At 40.2% G+C, this 7,929-nt stretch overlaps 1 pseudogene; it reads left to right on the plus strand.

Moving 5' to 3' along the window:
- The first annotated feature begins 5,970 nt into the window (after positions 1 to 5,970).
- Positions 5,971 to 7,525, plus strand: LOC138030409 (golgin subfamily A member 6-like protein 22; annotated as a pseudogene).
- The last annotated feature ends 404 nt before the right edge of the window (positions 7,526 to 7,929 follow it).

A 7,929-nucleotide genomic window follows, 5' to 3' on the forward strand; every position in this document is an offset into this window, starting at 1 on the left:
AACAGTAGAGTTCATCCTCGACGAGCGTTTTCCTAAGCTCTATCCGTTGCAACTACTATTGGAATTCGGTGGCACGAGGAAAGAAAATGTTAAAAAAAGATAACTTCTTACGGTGAGAATTTTTTCATTTCATCATATTTTGTAGATAGTAAGTAAAGTAAGTGATTCATGATTTAAAAAAATAGTGGTCACCGATGATCTGAACGAGTAAAATCGATGTGATTTGCAAAGCTCTTTGAAAAGTTCGTTTGTCACGCTTTTGCGTGACCTGTAGGGCAAGGACTGGAACCCAAGCGAGGATCGATGGTTGACGAGCTGAACGGCTTTTAGCGAAAAAAAAAACCTTTCTCGAGCATAGCAACGAAGTTTTAAGCAGGAGTCATCTTCATTTGGTTGGTGTTTTGTATAAAATATCCCCATTGCCGTCATGCTCATCCTCTGGAGTGTTTTTTTGTGAAATTCAATCGCTGATTGTTTCCACACAGGTCCGCACTATTCAAGCGACGAGGACGAAAATACTGCTCAATTTTCACGAAAGTAAAGGAAAAGAACTTTAAAAACATGCATTCACTTTGAACTTAAGTTCGTAGGGTAATAAAAACATTAAAAAGAAACAGCCCCATTAAATTTACGCAACGGTTCGTCCTCGAGTTTTCCAAACTTTCAGCCACTAGTCTACTCGATCAGCTACCTTTTCCAGAGCTTTTCCATCCTCCCGCTCACTTCTCTTTGAAGTTTCATGATGATTCGGAAGTAAATGTGCCGTTCTTTTGCCCGCCTGGAATTTTTTCCTCGGTGTTTTTGTTGCCATGTTATTTTAACTGATGCTTGACAAATTTGTATGGAAGTCAAGTAGACTAGTGCACGACTGATAAAACCTCGCGAATATCAGTCGTGCAGTAGTCTACTTGACTTTCATAAATATTTTAAATCAATTTTGACCGATCACGATCTTCTCTGATCCAACGCTGTGCAAGACTTATCGTCCACGGATTTTGCAAAGGTTTTAAAACCTCAACTTCACTAATGCTCGAAGTAATACGTGACATATTACAGTCGTGTTACTTGCGCAGTAACGTTGCGCACAAACAATTAGCGCGAACGTCCTTAAAGTGGGGGTTATAGAGGAAGGAGTGAAATGTTCCTCGCACGTAACTGGACAATTTGAGCAATTGTCTCTTATCGTCACCTGAAAAATTCAGGTGGCTCCAACCAGATTCGAACCCATTACCTCTACGATACCGATGCAATGCTCTAACCAACTGAATGAAGCTACACAGTTGGGAACAGGTCAATTTGTTGAGCTCATGTGTTCCCGTGAAAAGACTTGAGAAATAAATGTAACGAATGTTTATACAGTTGAAGTGCAGGCTATAGACGAGGGAGTGAAGTGATCGTCGCACTTAACTGGATAATTTGAGCAATTCACAGAGGTCAAGGGTTCGAGTCCCGTTGGAGCAAATGGTCCATTAAAAGTGCGAGGATCGCTTCCGGCCCCTCCGTGTAACAGCTGTGTCGCGTGGCCGAATTTCTTGTGTTGGTGACACTGTGACGTACAATGTATCAATATTTACGAACCAAAAGAGACGGTGACCAGTCGAATAATGTGATAATTGGGGCGCATTAATTAAAAGTTTGTCCATTATAATTTTCCCACTGTGCGCATTCAAGAAATTGATTCCAAGTCACTTCTTTGGGGTTACAAAAAGTAGAATTCCTAGAGGTTCCATACCAGGAGTACCTCCCTTCTATGCATTTGTCAGCCGAAGAGCAGGAACTCATAGACCAAGAATTTCTTACACTTCAACAAAAAAACTCCCAGCATCTCAGATCAATTCATATGCTTTTTGTTTACGGTCCCCCCAAAAATGGAGGAGGCCACAGACATGTGGTGAACCTCAAGGGTCTAAATCACTTTGTAGAATACCAACATTTTAAGATGGAAGGTGTACCAATGCTCAGGGATTTTATAAATTCGAAGGATTCTTTGACCAAAGTAGACCTAAGGGATGGTTATCTCACTGTTCCAATTTGGATTCCTCACCAGAAATTTCTCCGCTTCATTTGGCGGGACACTCTTTGGGAGTTTTTATGTCTTCCGTTTGGGCTAAGGAGTGCCCCCCGAGTTTTCATCAAGCTTCTCAAACCAGTAGTAGCCCAGTTGAGAAATATGGGGATAAGATTAATCATTTAAATAGACGACATCCGGATAATGTCAGAAACCAAGGAACTAGCTAAAAAGCATTCTACCCTGAGTGTCAGCCTGCTATCTAGCCTGGGGTTTGTCATAAAAGAGGACAATTAGTATTCAATCCCACGCAGGACCCAGAATTTCTTGTTTTCCTGGTAAATTCTGTCACAATGTCCCTGTATCATAATAAAATACGTCAAAAGAGATTGTCAAATACTCTTAGACAACCTGGTTGTGTCAGAGTTTTGTCTCGTCTGGTGGGAAAACTCTCGGCTTCAATACAAGCAGTATTTCCAGCCCCCCTTCACTATCGTTTCTTACTGACGATCAAAAATATGGCTTAAAAGAAAGACAGGAGTTATCAATCTCTCCTAAATCTAGATCAGGCTGCTCAAAAAGAACTTTTCTGGTGGAGGGACCATATTGTAGCCTGGAATGGCAAGTCCCTTCTATGGAGGAAAGAGGATCTTGTAATTGAAAGGGATGAGTCTAGGGTGAGGCGCATCTTGCCATGGACTACGAACAGGGGGAATCTGGTCTCATTATGAACGTCTTTATCACATCAATTGATTGGAACTAATGGCAGGAGGGCTTCGATTTAAGTAAAGCTATTGATGGATATTGCCACAGCCATTTCGTACATCAACATAATGGGAGGAGCATAAGACCTGTTGGCCAGCTTAGTTTACGAAATCTGGCAGTGGTGTCTCCAGAGAAACATCTCTCCCTCTCTGCCGAGCACATCCCTTTGAACGGTATAGCAGACAAGGAATCGAGGGTACAGAGGGAATCCTCCAACTGGAAACGTTAACAAGACCCAACAGTTTGAATTCCTTGTGGGGTCCCCTGGAGGTGGATTTGTTTGCCGCAGTTTCTTTAGAAACTAGAAATTTGTTTGCCATCCGACTCACAAACCAGCTACCCAGGTTTGTGAGTTGGACACCAGATCTAGAAGTGGAGGCGACAGACGCTTTCTCACAAGATTGGTCTCAAAAAAAGGGCTATGTTTTTCCCCCCTTCAGTCTAGTGGGTCCATGTCTATTTCAAATGAAGGAGCAGAATACCTATCTACTGGCTGTCTGGTAGCCCCAAGGAAAACAATTGCAAGTTAACCAATATCGCAGAGCATGCAAAAAAGGGAAAAATCTCTTCGTGGCCCTTCCTTCGCACTGAAATATTTAGATGGGATAAGACGCTGTAAGAGAAATTTCCGTTTTCATTGAAAGAAATATGTGCACTAATGAAAATAAGTAACTATTCATGTCCTATTAATACCAAAACAGGAAAATTTGATATCCCGTTGTAGATACTGTTGCGCCATTTCCGTTCAAATTGTCATTTTCCCTTTTCAAAAATTCATCTTCCAAACGGAAAAACGGTAAACTCAGCGATATTTCAGGGATACATCTTTACACCGGGTACTTCTTGTGCACCGAATTACATAGGATGGTTTTCAGTTGCGTGTCTAGTGGGTTTTACTTTACGTAAAGGGTTCTGCACAGTACAGTTACTACGAATGATCACTTAGAAAGCGGTAAGATAAGTTAACTCGGCATCATTTTTAGTTCGGTTTATGAACGTGAAACAGTAACACCATGAATTGAACCGGAAAATAAATAAAGAGCTAAAGTTAAGGCTCAAATCAAGTTGTAACCAGGTTGAAAACCAATCACAGTTTTATGCTTAGATTACTCTGGCTTAATGAAATTTGGCTGCTGCTTAAAACGTGAAAGATGCCCAAGAACCGTTCCAAGCGCGATCATATCTTTGCCAAACCTAAGGATTCCGCACTGAGGGAATAATAAACTGACGCCCTTTGCTCTATCTGGAGCAATTACTGTGATCATGAGTACATCGGACACACCAAATGTCAGTTTCATGTACTTTTTGAAAAACACCAAAAGGCGGTTTTTCTTTGCAAAGAAAACTCTACTTTGTCAGAGCACGGAAGTTTGGCTCATAAATGCCACCCATGCACACTCCTTTGGAACGTGATGATGGCGGCGTTGTACGTGACACATATTTTCATGTTATTAATTAAAAGATAAGGACGCTCATTGTTTCTTATACGGACATTCTTTCCTTTTTTAAACAAATTTGTAGCATATTTTCGTTGCCTTATCCCCCGCGTTTTGGCGATAAGTCTGGTTTTGTACTTAATGAAGAAGCATAATTATTTCCATAACACTAAATTGCTTCCTGGGGTTAAAAACGGGAGCTCCGCTTTTAGGCTTGGCTATTATACTGAGTAAGGCTCCAGCACTTGACTAAGTAGCCTGGCTTCTGGCTGTTATACACAATTGTGGTCTCATTCACACAGAAGCCCTTCAAGCTAATCCTGTCAAGCCGACCACATGCTGGAAAGGTCAGACCACAACACCGGGAACACTGTCCCCTACTCTTTTCGAATAGTGTGTGGGATCTTTAACGTCCCACAGAGTTAATGAACAAGGGTTGTGAGACGGGACCTCCGGCTTATCGTCCTTATCCGAGAAGACTAGAGAGTCTAACCATTTGCAGATGTAATCACAAAGGCAGCACTTTCTCCTCAGTTATTTAAAGACCCTGAGTGTTGGTCCGGCCGGAGTTGAACTCACGACCTCCCGCGTGACAGCCCGGTGCTCAACCAACTGAGCCACCGGTGCGCGATTATCGAAGTTAAAGCTAGCAAAAATGGTAGAGATGTTATCACTAACAGCTCTTTCTCAGACACGTTACTTATTTTCGACATTCCACCTATGCAGCTATCAATTAAGCTACCGATTCGATGTATATATAAAGCAAGCGTAGCACAATTGGACGGCAATATTCGTGCCGACCCTGGAAGTGCTTTGCAGGCCTCTGTGCAAAGCTTTTCACTCCGTGGTGACGATCTGTCGACTAGCATCAGAGCAATCCTTTCTTCACTATGCAAGCTGTTAACACTTACTCTTACTACTGAGTAGAAAGTAAACTCTTCAAAAATAAAACTGAAAACGTACCGTATGGACAGGTAGAGAAAACCTTGAGATCGAAGAGGAGAAATGCAGCATACAAATAAAACACGGGGCCCATAGTCTCGTGCTTTATGATCGCAGATATTCGGAGACTTATAATTAGTTAAGGAAGAGAAATGTAGTCTCTTCACATGATGGACAGCTTTTCCTCTAAAGCACCTGTCGAGTGTCCTTGTACGTCACAGCTTTGCGTTTAGACCAATGAAAAGTGATAACTTTGAAGACTGGTTGGAGTTTATTTAAAGAGACTCCTGTTCCAGCAGGTACCCATATTAATTCATTAAAGAGTGGTTGGTACTCTTTCGGTCTTAAGTAGGTTTGTATTTTTCGTTGGATATTCGTGCGCGTAAGCTTTAAAAAGGACAGGTTATTATAATTATATTTTTAAAATTATTTTTTTTTTAAGATTAGTATAATTATTCGACTACTCAATTAATGAGTTAAAGCCTACCAGACAATTGTGAGTTTTCTTGAGAAATATATTAATCATATAGCTGAATTTACGAGCAATCTGATTCTAATTGCAAATGATTTCCTCACTTGTTTACATTACAAAGAAAACAAGTTAAACAATATTTTAGCAGCAAAATGAGCAAAATCTCTTCGTGGCCCTTCCTTGGCACAGAAACGTTGCTTAGTAGGCTATGTTGTGACAATCTTACTTAGTTCAAGTGTCTATCTTTAGTAAATATTATAACAAAGGATTCAAACAATGAGGGTCACCAAGAGAAAAATTAGGAAAATGTATCGAATTGGAAGTGTGAATCCTGAGTAAAGAGTAGAATGAGGAATCTTCGCAGGTGAAGTGAGTGACAAGAAGTTAAATGTATTAGCCACTTCCGTCTGTCTTTATAAAGGGAGCCTGAGTAGTAGTAGGACTTCCGAAGCATGGTCGACGTTGGATTCCACCGTTTTCCATGGTGCTCTTAAAGTTCGAAATGACAGCTGACATGGTCAGTATAAGATATATGAAAAGCCAATTTGACAAGTCCAAATAGTAATAACCCCTTTATCAACAATTCATTTTTATACTTGTCATTTACATGTTTCGATAAAAAAATCGATATACAGAGCTTCCAATAGTTAGAAGTTGTTAATACGGTGGAAGGAAGATCCTAGTGCTTGAACGATCCAGCAAAGTTGGCTATTATAGCGGCATATGTTTTTATTTTAAATTTACATACAATAAGTGTGCTTGGCCCTAGCCTGCTATATTAATATTGTTGTTTCGCCATGACACGAAATTTGCACGTGACGTTTTTCTCTAATCATGACGCAATACTGTTGAATTAGATCATTACATGTTCTTCTTACTACCAGTCGTGGAATTTGAGAGACACCAACGGGAACTTCAATTTTCTTCTTGTATGAAACATGACTGGCTTAGTTATTGACGTTTCCTTTACGTAATGTAATTGTAACAGACTTCTGTTGATATCTATATGCATTTACATTTCGAACTTCTCCTTCCTCTATATTAATGACCTGTACATCGGACAACCAAACAGTGGAATGTTTAGTATAAAGTTGTGTTTGAAACCTTCAGTGGTAATTTAAGTGACTAGCGGTACAATTGTAACATTAGGGACTTTAAGATGCAGGCTTTACTGCGGCAGCCGGAGGTCCATACTGACAACATGTGCTATTGCGCATGTCAAAGACGGGAATTAACGCCGAAGAAGAGAAGAGTTGTATAAGTTTAAAATGGGAAGCAATGAAAGAGGAAGAATTTCCCAAAACCTAAACAGTGTTGTTGCAGTCAAATTCAAAGTAAATCAAAGGGCGGTGAGGGAAAGATTTGACTTGCTAATGGGAAGATTTAGACAACAAAGTAAAGAAGAAGCGAAAGTAGCCGGTGTATCTCCTGAACAGACAGAGCTCGACGCACTGCTATAAGAGATTTCTGAGAGAGAGAAACTAGCAGAATCAACACGAGAATCTGGTATCAGCAAGAACGTCGAAACAGATCAGGAGAAAGCAGAGGAGATACGCACCCAGGCCTTGGAAAGAGTTGGTGCAACCAAAAAAAGGGCAAATGAAGATTGTGAAGAAAAGCATAAAAGGCAGCGTAGAAGTGGAGCTGATGTTACAGAATTTCTATGAGAAAAGTCAGAAAAAGAGCTTAAGATTCGGGAAGAGGAGCTCGCGTTGAAAGCAAAAGAAATTGAAAACGAAATGGGGAAGCAGGCACAGATGTTTCAAGGCCAGGAGGCTATGATTGCAAACATGTCCAAACAACAAGATACAGATGCAAACACTTCAGATAGCTTTTTTGCAGACACATCAGCAACAAACACAAGCTATGATGGCGTTATTAGAAAAATTAGCCAAAAGGTAATGTAGCCAACTTTTTCTAAAAAGATGACATTGCATTTACTCTCTCTGGTAAATATAATTTAGCTTCAAGTTTGTTTACTTTGTTTTCTTTGTTATTTAAAACATGAGTGCATTATGTTGGGTTCTGCAAATATGACTCCGACCCACCTATTTTTTTGGAAATTTGTTCTGTACTTTATTCGATTCAAGAGTTACCGTTAGATAAATAAGTTATTTACATTCCCATAATTATCCTCTTTTGATATAAAGTTAATCAAAACTGAAGAAAATGGCATTATGCAAAGTAAGTAAAAAGGTCTGGTGGGTCCAACTGAAAGAATTCAGAGGTGTTGTTTCCATACAGGCACGTAAGGCTGTTCCTTAAAAGTGCGCAGACGACAAATGATGTACATTTTTCCTACCGAG

The sequence above is a fragment of the Montipora capricornis genome, chromosome 13 (assembly GCF_036669925.1).
Source record: "Montipora capricornis isolate CH-2021 chromosome 13, ASM3666992v2, whole genome shotgun sequence".
In the NCBI taxonomy this organism is placed as follows: domain Eukaryota; kingdom Metazoa; phylum Cnidaria; class Anthozoa; order Scleractinia; family Acroporidae; genus Montipora; species Montipora capricornis.